The following is an 18325-nucleotide window of genomic DNA, read 5'->3' on the forward strand; positions in this document are numbered from 1 at the left end:
TTCCGTATCTCGACGACTGGCTCCTTTCAGCCACCACCAGGCATCAGCTTCTTCAAGCCAGGGATTCTACAATAAATCTTTGCTCTCAATTGGGCATCTCGATCAACTCAGGAAAATCCTCCTTATTGCCCTGCCAGTCTATTACTTTCATAGGCGCAAACTTAGACACTGTTCGGATGTCAGCTACCCTTACAGATCAAAGAATCTCAGACATTCAAAGTCACGTCAGGATCATTCTAGCCAGCAAGAAGGTACAGGCCAGAATGGTTCTAAAGGTGTTGGGCCTCATGGCTGCGGCCATTACCCTTCTTCCCCTGGCTCGCTTCCATATGCGCCTTCAGTGGATGTTGTTCACTCAGTGGTCTTGCCAACAACTTCCGATGCGTCACCAGATACTGGTGACACCGATATGCAAGAATCATCTTGCTTGGTGGATTACTTCTCCCCAGATTCACCAAGGCAGACCCTTTGTACCCCCATCCCCGGTAGCCACTGTCACTACGGATGCCTCCCTGATCGGGTGGGGGGGGCATTATCAGGGCAGGATGGTTCATGGGACGTGGCAACCTTTCGAATACCACCTGCACATAAATGTCCTAGAGATGAGAGCAGTGCTTTTAACGTTGCAAGCCCTCAACGACTTTCTTCCCTTGGGGACAATTGCAGTCCACACAGACAACATGTCTGTAGTGTGGTATATCAACAAACAGGGCGGAACCAAGTCCTACTCCTTGTGTCGAGAAGCGCTCAGACTTTGGCAATGGGCGATCTCCTCTCATCGGTTTCTGGTAGCAACGCATATCCCTGGGAAAACCAACATTTTAGCGGACAGATTGAGCAGAGCTATTCTCATGCCTCACGAGTGGTCTCTCAAACAATCTATAGTGGAAGAGATTTTTCTGGAATGGGGTCGCCCATGTTGCGATCTTTTTGCTACTCACCAAAACAGCAAATGCCCAGATTTCTTCTCTCTCTTCCCACTGCCAGGCCATCCCCCCAGAGACGCTCTGACCCAGGATTGGCCCCAGGGACTTCTTTATGCCTTTCCTCCTTTTCCTCTGATCCCTCAAGTTATCCAGAAAGCAACCGTTTTGAGAGCCAAAATTATTCTCATTGCTCCTTATTGGCCTCGACAAATTTGGTTTCCGTTCCTCCATCGTCACCTTTTGGTGCAGCCGTGGCATCTGGACCCAGTGCCAGATCTTCTGATTCACCAATCCGGTCAGCTGCACAGGTCTATCCCTTCTCTCAACCTCACAGCATGGTTGCTCCACTTCCTTCCTTAGCCAGGCTTCCTATGATCTCGAACCCTGTTAGAGACATCATAGTAGCTTCCTTAAAATCCTCCACTAGGAGGATTTATACTAGCAAATGGAAATGTTTTTCTTATTGGGCTAAAGCCAAAAATATTGATCCCTTCACTGCTCCAGTACAAGCAGTTTTGGATTTCTTAGCTGGGATTTTTCACGCGGGCTCCTCTTCCTCCACAGTCAAAGTTCAATTGGCCGCTATCTCGAACTTTCATGTCGGGTTCGCAGATCACAACATTGTCCCACAGGCTTTGTAGAGCCTTCTTGAAAGGAATCTTCCTCCTGAAACCTCCAGTTAGGAGTCCTCCTCCTCAATGGGACCTAAATTTAGTGCTGACATCCTTGATTCTTCCTCCCTTCGAGCCAGCTGTTTCTTGTTCCCTGAAATTTCTTTCATGGAAAACTTTATTCCTGGTTGCTATTACTTCTGCTAGGAGGGTGTCTGAACTTCATGCTCTATCTGTTCGCCCCCCCTATTTGGTCTTCCACAAAGACAGGGTATCATTGAGAACTAATCCGACCTTTTTGCCTAAGGTCGCCTCAGACTAATTTGAATCAGGCTATTGATCTCCCTGTATTTTTTCCAAACTATGCAAACAGATCGGAACAAAAATTGCATTATCTTGATGTCCACCGCCAACTCCGATATTATTTGGACAGAACAAAACAATTCAGGAAATCCGATCAACTCTTTGTTTCCTATGCTGATAACAAGAAAGGCCTTCCTGTCTCAAAAGTGACCTTGTCTAGATGGCTTTCTTCTGTCATCTCTGAAATTTATCAGCTCAGGGGAAAACAGCTGTGCTCGAAACCTAAAGCACATTCAACCAGAAGCTTAGCCACTTCCACAGCCTTTCAAGCTAGACTTCCTTTAGACACTATTTGTGCAGCAGCCACTTGGGCCACTCCTCATACATTTGTTTCCCATTACAAATTGGATTTGGCCTCCAGGGATAGAGCCAGTTTTGGCTCTACAGTTCTCAAGAGTCTGTTCCATTGAGCCACCCAGGATAGAGGTGCTAGGGACGCGGTCCCATCAAGCAAGAATGAAGGCGAGATTGACAACTTAACATTGAGAAGTTATGTACCTACCATAACGTTCCATGTTAGTTGTCTTCTCTCGCCTTCTTTCTTGCGACCCTCCCTCCTTCCCCCAGGCCTGGACAGACCTTTCTCTACAAGGAATTATGCTTCTGAAGTCCATACAAAGCTGGTCCTTCTACCATCCTTCAATTTTTTTCTCTCCTCCTTTCTTCCTTTGGGAAGTTATTATGCTAGGTGCTATTGCCTTTTGTTATCAAACGAGATCTGGGTACTTACCGCCTTGCATCATGGGATATGGGGCTGCCTCGAGCTGGGAAAAGTGACTCTCGAGCTTAGCAAGTGCCGAGTCGGAGCAGAGGATCGGCTCCGAACCCATCAAGCAAGAAAGAAGGCGAGAGAAGACAACTAACATGGAACGTTATGGTAGGTACATAACTTCTCATTTTTGCTGTAGCAGGCAACTGAGTAAATGTCAGGAAAGTACTACTAGGACAGCTGAACTTTTTATTTGGGGTTAATCAGTCTCTTTAATTGATGGCAAGTGTGTACTCAAGAAGACTGAATGCTGTAATTAAATCAAAAGGTGCTTCAACAAAGTATTAGTTTAAGGGTGTCTACACTTATGCAACCAGTTTGTTATACATTTTTTATATTTATTTCCCTAACAGATTTTTTTCAGTTGAATTATACAGGTTATAGGTCACATTAAAGGTGGGAAAAGTTTTGAAATTATTTTTTGTGGTCTCACTTTTTATATCCCAAAAACCTGACATTTTAACAGGAGTGTGTACTCCTTCTTCTTCTTTTTTTTTTTTTTTTTTTTTTATATCCACAGTTAAGACGCTGTCCGGTTCGAGAGTCTTCTGCGTGGAGACATGCATGAATGGGCGTACCTTCGTTGAAGGTTGTGTGTCAGGGCTGGTAACCCGGCACATAAAAATCAACTACCAATCATTAGTGGACCAGAGTTCCGCTGTGGCGACCCCTAACTGGGAAAAGCCGAAAGACTCCAATATCTCTAACCATCTCCAAAGTCCACAAAAAGCTAGGGGCCTTGTATCGCAGCAAAAAATTATCCAGTCTAGATTTACTGTAGCCCAAACCCATCTCCTAGCAGCACTACTTTATGCATCATCAGTCCTAACGAACCTAAATAAGTCTGACCTTAAACTCGCCACGTTACAACAAAATCGCCAGATTTGCAACCAATGCCAAATCTCTTTCCCACCACTGCCAGTCCTTACTTAAATTACACTGGCTTGAATTTCCCACTTTATTATGCTACCACCAACTCAAGCTCGCACACCAAATACTATACTATCCTGCGAAAACACCTGCCCTAGCTGGATTGCTAAACTTCTACAGTACTAATAGACAATTACATTCCACCAACAAATACCTGATCAAAAAAGTTCCTTGTAAAAATATCTCTGGGGAATTGCGCACACAACACACACCTGGAATACCCTTCCTCCTGGAATCTGACTTCAAAACATTACTGTTACTTTCAAAAAACATCTTAAGTCATACTCTCACCAACCGGCTATGCAACTGCACTGGCCCACCTTGAACCCTTCAATACATTGCAAAGCTACTACTTCCTTAAGCTGCTTTGAGGTCTAGCTCACCTGCTTATACTTTTTTTGATCATGTTATTAACTGATTACATTGTAAACGTGTTATACCTGTAACTGTTACTTTTTAATTGCTGCTTTACTTTGTGGAGCTTTCTCTCTGGGCCTCCGCTAAAAACTGGCACCAGCTGTCAAGTCGGACTATCCCAGTAAACAAATAATAAGTAAAATAAAAACATCTTTCCAAGATCCAGTTCAACAGGCTGCTGTAGGTATTAGCTTTCCTTTTTAAAGTGTTAGTACAATCATTTTGACTTTTGTTAAATAGATTCTGTAGAAGGAAGAGAAAAAATCTTAATTGCCAGGGCATGGAATTTATCACCTTTATCAGTCAAAGTCATTGACCTTGAATGTATTTGTTAGATATAGCAATTAGAGAAGTTTACATAATTTATAACTAGAATGGGGCTATTTATGAGATCCTTGAGGGTGTTCCAGGTAGCATTATTTTTCTCTACAATGTTTAAGTAGTTGGCAGTATCTATAGCAAGCATTAGTACTTGGTGGGGCAGAATGTACTTGTAAGAAACGCTTTATGTTTTAGTAATGGTGTGGTTAAGTGCAATGTATTTGCTGACCCATTTTTGGTTTCTTGCAACTCCATTCTTTTGTCATTTGTGGGAGGGCTTGGGAGCAGGGCTGATTTTTATTCCTTGCCTCACCGTTTTACCTTGAAATGCATCAGTTTCTCTTTTTTACTTCCAGTGGCTTTGGAGTGGAGTTCAAACTGTGTGGTGAAGCTCTGGGACTTACTGTGCTTGTGGCATCAATGGTGCTTGGGCTCTGCACGTTTGTTGTGTTTAGCTGTCAGATGTTCTTCGTGTTTCACTGTTGCAGTCATTTCATTTGGGTTATCTGCTTGCAGGTAGCCCTTAGCCGGCCTGATTATCAAAGTCTTGGGTCCTGCGTCTGTTCTTTCTTCTTCTTCCATGTCAGGCAGTCGGGGGTATAAAGCATGCAGCCGACGCCATTACAGTCTTTCTTGTCGTGCGGTGCCTGAAGCAGAAGCAGTTTGCAAGTGCCAGTCGGCCGACTCCTGAAATTTTCATTTCCGAGTTTCAGAACCGAAGTTTTCAAAAAATACCCCGTTGGAGATCCTTTTTCTTGCTCTAAACCAATGTCCGTTAAAGTTACTTGTGGAAAGCAAATACCTCAAAGATTTTCATTTGTACTGCATTCCTTGCTTGGGCCCAGACCACAACGTCCCTCGCTGTCGGTTTTGTGCCTTATTCAGTCCTCAAACTATTCATCATCGGTTCATTTTTGCATCAAACTATTTCGGTACTCTGTTTAATTATCCAGAAATGGCTTTGGTAAGCCATCCGACTACCGACATTCCAAAAAAGTAAAGATAGACCGAGACCGCATAGGTTCAAAGCTGCCGACGACTCTTCCGTTAAGCTAGTCGCCAGTTCGCTGGTACTCTGGTGCTTTCGCAACTCCTGAAACCCGCTACTTCAGATTCACAGGCCTCTACTGAGACCCATTCGGAGTCCGGTATGCCATGAGATGCTTTGATTATGGAACCTGCAGATGTCTCTACCTTGGATGGGTCCAGAGCTGCTGTGCAAGCACTGGCTTTTGAGTGAGTATTCAGGCCTACTGACTTGCATATCAAACCAACGCCATCTTCTTTTCAAGGCATAAAACTCAATCCACGCCTAGAAAACCAACGTCAAAACTGCATATGCCTAAAAAAGCAAATGATAAGAATGGCTTAAGACTTTAAATACTCTAATTAGGGGAAGCCAGCCTTCTCCCTCTGAGACCTAGAACTGATTTTCCTTCTGATCAGGATTCTGAAATTTCTGTTTCCCCTGATGTCCAGGATTTGCCCTTATCTAGCAAATGAGGATTCTGATGCAGAGGACTCCATACCCTCTGCTTTCCCTCCATTAGACTTTTCTTTTGGTGAAACTTTGCACACTCTTAGGGAGCATTTCCGCTGGGAAAGCCAGGATTTCTCTTACTCCAAAAAGAGGCTAAGGGAATTCTTACTCCTACCGCAACACAGGCCTTTAACTATCCCTCCTGTACTGGACATTGTAGATTATGCCTTCTTGGAATCTAGCCTGGCCCCAGACACTTTACCTCTGGCTCCCATGAAACCTGACCGGTATTACAGAGTACCTGACTTCACAAATTCCTCTCTAAGAATCCTACTGCGAATCCAGAGACCATTTCACTGGGACTCAAGGTCATTAAGGCTACTACTGCCAAAAAACCCACCCTCTCTGATAGAGATTCCAGGCTGGACAGATTGGGTAAGAAGGTATACACTTCTGCTACTTTGACCATTAGGGCCTTAAACTGCCAGTTTCATATGTTAAAGTATCAGCAGCATATTATTGGATTACTTAAACAGAAAATAATGTTGATTCCTGACTGTGCTGAAAATAAAGAATTGCAAGATTTAATGCATTCTGCTGAACAAGTTGGTAAACATACTTTGCAATGTGTTTTTGACTCCTTAGAGGCATCTTGCAGAGCTGCTGTCACTGGGTCTGTTCTTAGAAGGCATGCTTGGCTTAAGGAGCAAACCTTGCCAGATCATGTTAAAGCTAAATTACTGGATGCTCCCTTAAACCAAGACCGCCTGTTTGGCAACAAAGCAGAAGTAGTACTTAAAAAGATGGAGGAAAAAGCTAAATCTGTGCAAACTGTTAAAGATTTCCTGCAAGTACAGCCTCCCAGATTTAGTAGGCATTGGCCTTCTAAGAATTGGTCCTTTCCTGTATCTTCCAGGCCTTCAGTCCAAACCCAGGAACAGCAGACCACCTAGGCTACAGTCTCAAGGTACTCGCAGGCCTAAGTAGTGGGAGGCTCCCACTTCCAAAGCTTGAAGTAGTAAGACACCCCCCTATGGTAAACTGTCACAATGACTTAGCCTTAAACCTTCCAAGCCCTGCTCAACTGACTGCTCCTTTAGGGGCGAAAGATTGCCCTGCATGCAAAAAACTGGGAACTCGTTACCCAAGACAAATGGGTTTTAAATATAGTTTCCCAAGGATACAGATTCCACTTCCGCACCTTACCAACTCCAAACGGTTGGCCAGACCTACCCCCAAATCAGTGGGCAGAGGCTCAGCAGCTAAGTATCAGGGCTATTCGACCTGTCCCAGCAGAGGAATGGGGACAAAGTTTTTACTCGAGACTTTTCCTGGTACCCAGAAAATGACGATTGGCGTCCTTTCCTGGACCTGTCTATCCTAAACACCTTTTTGTAATCCCAAAATTCAAAATGCTAACTGTTCATCAGCTGCTTCCCGTGCTAGGCAAAAATGCCTGGTTGGCAACATTGGACTTAAAGGAAGCTTACCTGCACATCCCAATAAGGGAATCTTGCAGAAAATATCTACGCTTCAGAGCAGGCTACATGCACCATCAGTTCTTTGCACTGCCCTTTGGCTTATCTACTGTGTCCAGGGTATTCACAAAGTGTCTGGCTCCAGTCATTGCATTCTGCAGGCAAAGACATATTCAAATATACCCATACCTGGACTTCCTCGGTGGTGCAGCGGTAGCGTTGCTGCCTCACAGCAAGAGGTTCTCCCGTTCGATTCTTGGCTGGAGTGCGGGGAGTGCCTTCTGTGTGGAGTCTGCATGTCCTCCCCGCGGTTGGGTGGGTGTTCGAAAGACATGTGTAAATGGGCGTGCCTTGGAAGGTTGCGTTCGTGAAAATCTACTGCCAATCATTAGCGGACCAGAGTTCCGCTGTGGCGACCCCTAACAGGGAAAAGCTGAAAGAAAAACAACAACAACCCATACCTAGACGATTGTCTAATTCAGGCAGAAAGCCAGGGCATACTGTTAAATCATCTGGCATTTGTAAAGAAACTGCTAACCTCACTGGGGTACACGGTAAACGAAAAGAAATCCCACATAGTACCCTGCCAATAAATTGTATTCCTGGGCGCAAGCTTGAGACAACTTCCCAGATGGCCTACATCACGCCAGAGAAACAAGTTTATTTGACAGCCTCCTTCAAACTACTGGCCACAAAGACCTAGCTATCTGCAAGGAAAATACTACAAGCCCTGGGGTTCATGGCCTCTCGCATCTTACTAATTCCATATGCAAGACTGCATATGAGGAAACTACAATGGTATCTAAAAAGCCTATGGTGTCAACATTCTCAGGACCTGGAATCAATGATTCCTATCATTCCTTGTATAAAGACAGTGTTCCTTTGGTGGGCAGTGGCCTGCTACCACAACAAGGGACTGCCATTCACTCTACCCCCTGATGCCCAAACCCAAACAGACGCATCAGACTATGCATGGGGGGCTCACTTGGCAGGGCAGTACATTCAGGACAAATGGAACCAGAGTCAAATGCACCTGCATATCAAACAAAAAGAAATGTTAGCTGTACAGAATTCTCTGACAGCCTGCAAAGACCACATTCTTTCAGGAGAATTATTGGTAAAGCCCGACAACACCATTGTTATGTGGTACATAAACAAGCAGGGGGAACCCACTCATACCCTCTCTGCAGACTAGCCATGGCTCTGTGGAACACAGCCTTGAGCTACCAAGTGCACCTCCAAGCTCAGTTCCTGCCAGGCAAGCTAAATTCACTGGCAGACCTAAGCAGAAATCTCATGGACCCACACGAGTAGAAACTGGAACCAAAGGTATTCAACATTTTGAGAAACAAATGTGGGTGCCCAGAGATGGACCTGTTTGCCTCCCCTCAGAACTACCAATTGGACAAATTCTGCACAAGGACTCTCCACAGACAAGCTTAGAAAGTGGATGCCCTGTCCTTCACCTGGGAAAGCCTCTCAGTTTATGCCTTTCCCCCTCTGCCCCTCCTCCCGAAAGTTCTACTAAAGATCAAACAGGACAAACCAAGGACAATACTCATTGCACCAGACTGGCCACACCAACACTGGTACCCCCTCTTGCGCAGTATGTCACTGCGGAAACCATGGCACTTCTCAGACCCCTTCCCTGCTGTCCCAGCAGGAAGGCCAGATTCTGCATCCCCAGCTTCAAACCCTGAACCTGGCTAATTACCTGAGCTCTCCAATACCATCCCTCAGTAAGCAAGTGCTGGATCTCATACTGGAGGCAAGGTGGCCTAGTACTAGAAAATACTATGCTGAAGAGTGGAAAAGATACTGTTCCTGGAGCCAAACTCTGGGGATGGGCACAACAGTGCCCAGCTTACCACATATTTTTCAGTACTTAACAGAAGTACTTCACAAGGGCCTTTCCTTCTATTAAAATTCATGCCTCAGCCATTTCAGCACATTATAATAGTGAGCCACCCCTCTTCTCTCACCACCTGCTGAAACAATTCCTCAGAGGAGCCAAGACCCAGGAGAGTCCCTACTCCAGCCTGGGACCTTAACTTTGTATTGGAAAAGCTCACTTTACCTCCTTTTAAGCCATATGCAACTGCAGAGTTGAAATTCCTTTCTTGGAAAACAGCCTTCCTTCTAGCCATCACTTCAGCAAGAAGTGTGTCTGCATTACAGGCCCTCATGGCAGTGGAGCCCTTCATCTTCCATGCGGACAGGGTGTCCCTCAGGACCACTCCTTCCCTTATGCCCAAGGTGGTATCCAGTGTGGCCCTTAATCAATCCATTCATTTGCCAACCTTCTTTTCTAATCCACATACAAAGGAGAACGAATACTGCACTCTTTGGACGTGCACAGACTAGATTTTATTTGAACAGGACTTAGACTCTCATGAAAACTGAACAGCTGCTAGTTGCCTTTGCTGCAGGGGCAGAGGGGAAGGCCATTTCAAAGCGGATAGGTCATTGCATTCATTTCTGCTATAAGCACCATGGAAAACCTACCCCACAGGGGATAAGATCACATTCCACCAGTGCTACATCTACTTCGACAGCCCTTCTCAGAGGTGTTCCTACCAGGGACATCCTAGAAGCTGCTACCTGGGGTTTTGAACATACCTTCACCAAACATTACCACTTGCCAATTTTTTCTAAATCCAGAGCTGGTTTTGCCACTGCAGTCTTGCAGGGCCTAATAGCTGGTCCTAATGCTCTCTAATTGCCTCCTCCATTCCTTAGCTTTGGGAATGTACCCAAATGTAATGACTGCAACACTGAAACACGAAGAACATAGTACAGTTGTGTACACTTACCATAAATGTAGATGTACGAGTGTATTCACTGTTGCAGTCCTGGTTACCCTCCCTCCAGCCCCCTGACTTCTATTGGCTATATCTCTCTTCTTGTTTACTGTATTTAAGCTTTCTGGTGTATTTGCTTTTTGTTGGAGGTGTAACCTTGTATATAATTGCTTCCCATTATGGGGGCACCTGACATCTGGGGCAAGAAAAACTGATGTAATGGCATTGGCTGCATGCTTTTATACCCCTGACTACCTGACGTCATGGAAGGAGAGAGAGCAACCGATGCAGGACCCAAGACTTTGATAATCAGACCGGCTGAGGGCTACCTGCAAGTAGATAACCCAAATGTGAACATCTACATTTATGGTAAGGGTACACAATTGTTCGTTACTCGGGGATGGAGTCATTTACTGGATTGATTGGTCTGCGTCTATTAGGTTGGGTATCTGCATGTTCCTTTGTGGTAGCTCTGTAATGCCTGATTCTGTGGCTTGCAATGATTCTCATTTTTGTCCATCAAATGTTTACTTTTTAAAGAGCCCCCCCAACCTGATATTAGAGTCATGGCAGCAACATAGACTTTAAGTACTTTTTTTTTTTTGGGGGGGGGGGGGGGGTCAACGGCTAACTCTTTCTTTTTAGATATTGCAGTGCACGGTATCCTGTAGGTAGAACACAGACCACATTCTGTGTGTGCCTGCTACGAATCCCAGCAACCAGAGATTACTAATCTGATTGGCTGGCCAGCGTCCAGTTGCTTAGACAGGGTTACATGGGAATAGTATTGTTGAGTTAAAGCTGGACTTACAACCTGACAAAAATGAACCAAGGATTGCTACGCTTAAAGATACACTGATGGAATGCAGCCTGGAAGTGGATGTTATGATGATAGAGTAATCTGAATATTGTGTTTCCTGCAGAAAAGGTGGAAGTATGGCATTGCAAAGTCTCTTAGCCTGGGGTCCACATGCTAGTGCTTACAAGGAGGACAGAATTATAGTGGTGTGGGAACTGGGCTGGGAGACTCTTGTCAAACTTGCTTTAGAAAAAATTACATGAAGATCGGGGCTCTGCCTCAGAAAACAAATGCACACAAAATATAATGAATACATCCGAATCAGTGTCCGAATCCACCGTAAAACTATAGTAGTCTGCATGATCTCAGCCTGTGCTGTGGAGGAGGCGAGGAGAGAGCATTTAGGCAGTAGATGTAGGACCTCTTTGATAAAGCAGGACAAAATTGGTCTTGGTAACTGAGGTCATGAATACTCATGTTGGGACTGACATAACAGGCTGTGGGGATTGCCTGGAGACATGGCTGAGGCAGCAGGAGTAATGGAGATGCCATTCTAGACTTCTGTCCGAATAGTAGCGTAATGGTGGCCAAAACATGGTTTGCTAAATTAGTCACAAGGTAACATATGAGAGTGGCTGCCATACATCTTTGGTAGACTTCCTCTTGGTTAGGAAAGGGCTTTGAGGTCAAATCAGATATTACAAAAGTCATTCCTTCTGAAACGGTTGGGTTCAAGCTGTTAGGAGGTAAGGCATTTCTGTGAGGGTACATTTGGTTGGGGACACATGGCTGTCACAACCTTACTGTGGGCAAAGAGAAGTTGCAATATGATGCCTACATCTTCAGTAACCCAAGTGCAAGGGAAGTGATGTGTGCACTGTGCCTGGTGTACAATACAGTACGTACTTGTGTAACTATAGCAGTATGTAGAGGTTTACTACAGTGTGGAAGAAATCTGCATGTTCTTGTAATCACACTTGCACAAGTATGTGTTTCAAGCAATGCTACCTTGACACTTGGAGGGGGATAGTGGTCCACACGCACTGTTAATAAAGGCACTGCCCATTGCACGCTACATTTTCACTGCCACTGACATCCCCACAAGGCATCCTGCTGCTGATGCCTGCCAAGCACACACAGCAAATGCTGTCAGCAGCCCTCAATGTTTCGCATTGATGACCCCCAGTAATTTTGTGCGGCTTGCATGATCCATTGTGGTGTTGGCAATAACTATAGTTAATTGTGTTTTGACAGAGATGTGTTGTGGTAAGGAGCAGTAATTTAAAATTTTTAGGGTTTGGTAGTGAATTATTTAACCATGCTTGAGTTGATAAGAAGAATCGCTGTACAAGCGTGAAGTTCTATGTCAGGGTTGAATCCTCATTGTATTGAACTATGGTGGATTTCTTTGTACCAGTGTTAAGGTGATGATGAATATCTTAAAGTATGGGACCTAGTACAGATCCTTGTGGGGCACTAATAGTTGGGAGCAAGAAGGTGGAAAATCACTTTCTTTTTTTTTTTTTTTTTTTTTTTTTTTCCATTTTATTGAGAAGTAGCTGTGGAACCACTGCAGTGAAGATTTGGTGACCTACCGCTTGGCTGTCCAGATTTTTTGCCAAATTACCAGATTTTTCTTCATTTTAAGTCTGTTTGTCCTATGTTTTGTGATTTTTTTTTTCTGGAAAATCGTTGAGAATTACCATCACTAAATTAATGAGAGCCATTTGAGTTTCAGACTCTGATCAGAAGATCTTTCAGAAAGTGCAGGCTAATGCAAAGTCTGTTATTCTAGCAACTTTCTAAGTTTATAAGAGAAAAATTTAAAATCTATCCCAGATTTTTGGCCTTTGTCCCTCCATTATTTTATTTTGTCCATATTTTTTTCACTTAGAGGTTGAGAGGCATGATTTGTGAGCCCCGAGGATGAGAGTTTATGTAAGAGTTGTGGTTAGACACTGTGTCAGAAGAAAAGTCTAGGAAGATGGTGGAGACTAGGCTTCTTGCATTTTTACACATGTTTACAATACAGCATTAACAAAATTCAGCAAAGCAGTAGTTGTGCTGTGATGAGGAATGAAACCGTATCGGGATTAAAATAGAAGCTGTAGCATATAAATATATTTTTCTAATGTTTTTGATAAGGGTGATTAAAAATGGCAGTTGGCCTATAGTTTGAAAGATCTATATGAATTTCACCCTTGTGTAGTGGAATAATTAATGATTTTTTTTGTTTTCATTTTTTTGTTTTAATAGTGAGGGGACTTATTTTCAGGTATAGATGGGTTCATCAGAATTGAAACTGAAAATGCAAGTGTACTTGTGAAGAGTAGTAAGAATATTCTAGAAATAACCCACGCGTGGGTGTGGGTAATGCTGTATTTGCCCACGGTTGGTGTGGTTTGGTCACGAGGACGAAGCCAGAGTGGCCAAACAAAGCCAACCGTAGGTAAAGCCAGCATTACCCACAACCAAAAGCCAGCATTACCCACAACCAGAAGTGGGTTATTGCTATTATACAATGACATTATTTAAGAAAAAAAATAATTACTTTTCTTAAATAATGGCATTGTATAATGCCTCCTTGCAGCCCTTCCGCAGGTGTCTGGTATTCTGCGGCAGTTCTGATGTACTGCGCATGTGTATGCCCACGCAATACATCAGAGCTGTGGGCAAAAGCAACGGAGAAAGCAAGATCTCCGTTGCTTTTTACAAACTGTTTCGCTATGTTAAATGGGTTTAACATAGCGAGACAGCTTTAAAAAAGCAATGGAGAATCTCCGTTGCTTTTTTTTTTAAAGCTGTCTCGGTATGCTAAACCCATTTAACATAGCGAGACAGTTTTGAAAAAAGCAACGGAGAAAGCAAGATCTCCGTTGCTTTTTACAAACTGTCTCGCTATGTTAAAGGAGTTTAACACAGCGAGAGAGCTTTAAAAAAAGCAACAGAGAATATCCGTTGCTTTTTTTTTTTTATTTTAAAGCTGTCTCGCTATGTTAAACTTGTGTAACATAGCGAGACAGTGTAAAGCAACGGAGATCTTGCGTTCTCCGTTGCTGTAAAAAAAAAATTGTTAGTAATGGAAAAAGTCTGGGCGACCGGACCTTTTTCCATTACTATAACTCAGATTTACAATGTGCAAGCTGCCAATCAGCGTGCACGCTTTTGAATATTAATGAGGGGTCGTTGTATAATAAGGTATCTACCAGGTAGGCTGTCAGGGGCAGTTGTATTAGGTTGTACTTTTTTTGAGGTGTATTTTGATTGCTTCTTTGAACTGGTTAAAGGGAGAAAAGTTGAAGAGGGTTAGTTTAAGTAGGGTCGTCACAAGCCTGTTTGTTTAATGACTGTAGTGTGCGTAAAGTTGCTGTTGAATTTGTTGGTATTGAATTGGTTGGCTATGGTTATCATTTTGTCTGTTTGGTGGTGACTGTGTAGCTTGTCCTGGAGTTCACTTTTTTATTTAGTGAGAACCAGAACAGCTTTGGGTTATTAGTGTGTATGTTTTGATTTGGTTGAGTAAAAGGCTTTAGGCTTTTCCTTTGGTAGTTACTTTGTTCAGTATTTAGTTGTCTAGTACAGTGGGGGCTGCGTTTTGTCCAAACTTTTCATGCTTTCTTTGTTGCACAAGTTGTCTAGTTGCCAAGGATAGCCATGGGGCAGGGTTGGCTTTGACTTTTTTTTATTCTGAGAGGGGCTGGTGTGGTTAGAACACCTAGGAAGATTTTAGTGAATTTGGAGACAGCAATATAGTTTTTAACGACTTCCAGTTAAGGAGATGTAGATTTTAATAAGTGTGCTTATGAAAAGTAGTAGTTTTTTTACCTGGCTGTAATGTGTTTTGGGGGTTGCTACTTTTTGTACCTTTATGGTGCAGATTGGTAAGTGATCACTTAGGATGTCTGACAGTTTTTTTGTGGGATAATAATTTATTTGGAGAGGATGTTAGGACCCAGTTGAGGTTTGATTGTCTGGCTCTGGCTTTGTTGCATCTGGTTGGTGTGGTTAGAGGTTGGTTGAACTTGTACAGATGTATATTACTGGTTGGATTTTAATTCTGTATAGTATCCATACTGTTATACCTGGTGCATAGTCAGTGGTCCAGTTACGATTTGTAATATAGTCAAAGTAACATGGTCATTAGTTAAGTTCTATTCTAAAATTTAATGTTGCAGATAGTTTAACTTGTATGCTTAACTGTTTTTGTTTAAGGAGCACTTAAAATCAAACTTTGTTTAGAGTAAGTCAAGCAGTTGATGGTGATATTTGGATTTACATGCTTATCGGTGGCAAGTTATTGAAAGTTAAATGAAAGCACGGATAGTCTAAAGCCATATTGTAGCTTTGTTTTTATGTCAGCAGTCAGGGACGAAATAACAAGTGTGCCATGAACAATACGTAAAAATAAAGTGCAATTAAAATTGACTTTGCTTAAAAAATGTCTAGCAATGAGAAGAGCAAGATTCATATAGTTGGAATTGCAGTTTGCTGTAATTTTATCTCTGTTGTGTTTGGATGTCCAGTAGTTTAGCTGCGGATGTCCAGTAGTTTAGCTGCTTTTAAAAAAAAAAAAAAAAAGAAAATGGAAACTTGATGGTGATCAGCAAAGGCTTTGGCTAATAAACAGAAGCTGTGGAGTGGGACATCTAGGCCATCCTTTGCAAAGCAAGTCTGTGTACCATATCTTTCTAAGGGGACATCTGCTGGATTTCCCTAAACTCGCATTATTCTTAGTTGTTAAAGCCAATTATTGAGTCGTCATTCTGGGTGGAGGTAAGAGTGCAGTTTGGGCCAGAGCCATATCTACATTTGACAACTGCATGTTGAAATCCAACAAGTCCATGTCCTAATAGTTCAGCATATCTATTAATTTGTGCTAGTTTGGGTTAGCTTGAGGTTACATATTCATAAAGAACCCTTGTAACATCCTATATCCAGATGCTGGTGCCATTTGGATGACCGTCACCATGTCCTTGCCCAGCGGTCAGAGTATTTACAGTTGAATCACCAATTTACAAAGTCATTTTATTTCTATTCATGGATTTTATAGCAATATGATTTTTGCAGACTACAGCCTTGCGCCTTCACTCTCTTCAATTTCTTTAAATCTTTTTGGGTTTCTAATACTGTGACAGGAATGGAACCCATTCTTAAGTCAAAGTACAATTAAAGATCATGAAATTTAATATTGTTTGACTCTGTCAGCCAGTAGTGCTCTTCACAGCACCTACAATGTGCCCAGTAATGACTCCTCCTGCAATTCGTATGGAGTTGCATGTATTGGTAGCATATCTAAATACGATTGTAGACTCTCTTAAGACCTGTTACTCCTACTACTGTTGGAACTGTCTTTGTATCTTTCTTCCACATTGCTGTCATTTCTGCCTGCAAGTCCTGATATTTTCTGATTTTTGTCTCTCCTCTGTATGCAAGACACTAGTCACTGGGTGTGGCGAGATCATTGCTATTTTTGTCTTCTTTTTTTTGGACCACTATATCCGGTTTTCTAGCATCTATCTTTTGAACTGTTGGTAATGGATGATCCCATGTGATGCCGACTTCATTTTCTATGATGCTTTGTGGGTCATGTTTTTCAGCCACTTCAGTACCATAGTGTTTGCACAATCCCCAGTGCAACAGTCTTGCCACATTATTATGCCTTTCCGTATACAGCCCTTCTGCCATTAGTATGTCGCAACCAGCAACAAAGTGTGCAACTGTTTCCAATTTGGTTTTACAAAACCTAAATTTTTCTGTTTCTCTCGCATGTTCAGTGGACTTTAACGTGTATGCAGCCCACTATCTTGGGCCACCAATATTAACTTTTCATCTCTTGGTTTAAATTAGCCTCTCCTCAAACATTCCTGCATTCGTTCCTGATAAACACGAGGTTCTTACAGAAGTTTTCTGTACTTGCAACTATATTTATGCTTTTCCCACATTTCTCGCCTTCTCATCTGATCCTTCATCTTATATTCTTTCTTTTGTTTTTTGGCACATTCAGTTGCTGTCTTGATTTTTATCTACTTCTGGTTTGATTTCCATTCCTGCTTGACGCCAATATGCTTCTGCTAGATTAAGCAGAGAAGTCATCTTAAATTTATTCTCCTCGTGTTTCAAAACGTTCACTACGTTTGGGTCTTGTGAGGTCAGCAGATGTGTGGAGTCTCACAATTGCAGATCTATACATTTAATCAATTTCAAGGAGACCCATCCCTTCTTTGGAATGGGGAATGTATAATCTTGGTATGCACTGATTTTTATAAATCATTTGGGGAGCATGAAGCATCCTTCTAGTTTTCCTATCTAATCTATCCAGCACATTTTGGGGTCAGTCAATCACTCCAAAACTGTAAGTTAGGACAGGAAGAGCAAATTGGTTTATAGCTTGGATTTTGTTCCTAGGTGTCAGTGCTGTTTTCAGGATTAATTTAAGTCTTCTGAAGTATTCTTTACTAAGTTTTATTCACATTTGTTCGTGTTTTGTTGTTGATCCTTCATCAATTCCCAAATATTTATAGACCCCTTCTTGCTTAAGTTTTATCACATTCTTGTCCCAAACTGACGTTTTCCTGTTGCTTTTGCACATTTATCAAGACCAAATGACATTCTTATATAGTCTGAAAAAGTTTTGACAACTTGAGTTGTGCTTTCTGTTCCTCATCTGATGAGCTATAGAGTTCATCGACAAAGGGAAGATAAGTCTTTACACTTTGTTGTTTTCTAGGAGCCAAATTATAACCATGACCTAAGCTGTCAAGTAGACAGCTTAATGGGTTAAGGGCAAGGCAGAATAGCAGCGGTGACGGAGTCGCCCTGGAATATCCCCCTTTGAATTTTTATCCCTGGGATAATAATTTTGTCTTTTATCATAGCTTAATTGCAAAGTGGTCTGCCACTGTTTCATGGTCACTGTATTGCAATCGATCAGTGTAGGGTGTATCTTATACATTTTTAAGCACTCTTATCCATGAATGTGGGGATACTATCAAGTGCTTTTTTTGTAGTCAATCCATACCATACATAAATTCTTCCCCTTCTTTTTACAGACTGTATGTGTGGGTGGTGGTGTTTGTAGATTTCTGCTGAGACTGTCTTTCTAGGTCAGGGAGGCTTGGGAAGTGACTTTTTGACAACACTGGCATATATTTGGTGTATTTGTGGGAATTTGTAGTGCTCACAGACAATCTTTTTTTTTTCTGTGAGAATGTGGCCTCCATGTTGTGTAGATACATGACATAATCTGCAAAATATGCAAGTATGTCAAGTAATAGTTCATTGTCTGTAGGCATTTGGCAGTTTTATGCTGCTTAAGAACACCAAGTACTATGAGGCTATACGAGTTGGTTTGGCTTCATTTTGTCCAGGTGGGTCTATGCCTTATAAAAGTGTGTTGTCAGACATCCGAAGTTTAGTTAAGAGATGCAAAG

General features: G+C 42.5%; 1 protein-coding gene across 1 annotated transcript in view; it reads left to right on the forward strand.

Moving 5' to 3' along the window:
• RPA3 (replication protein A3) overlaps nt 1-18325 on the forward strand; it is a gene marked incomplete in the record, with an annotated part of 210183 nt that overhangs the window by 35851 nt on the left and 156007 nt on the right.

The sequence above is a fragment of the Protopterus annectens genome, chromosome 3.part1 (assembly GCF_019279795.1).
Source record: "Protopterus annectens isolate FY-2018-M chromosome 3.part1, PAN1.0, whole genome shotgun sequence".
Taxonomy (NCBI): Eukaryota; Metazoa; Chordata; order Ceratodontiformes; family Protopteridae; genus Protopterus; species Protopterus annectens.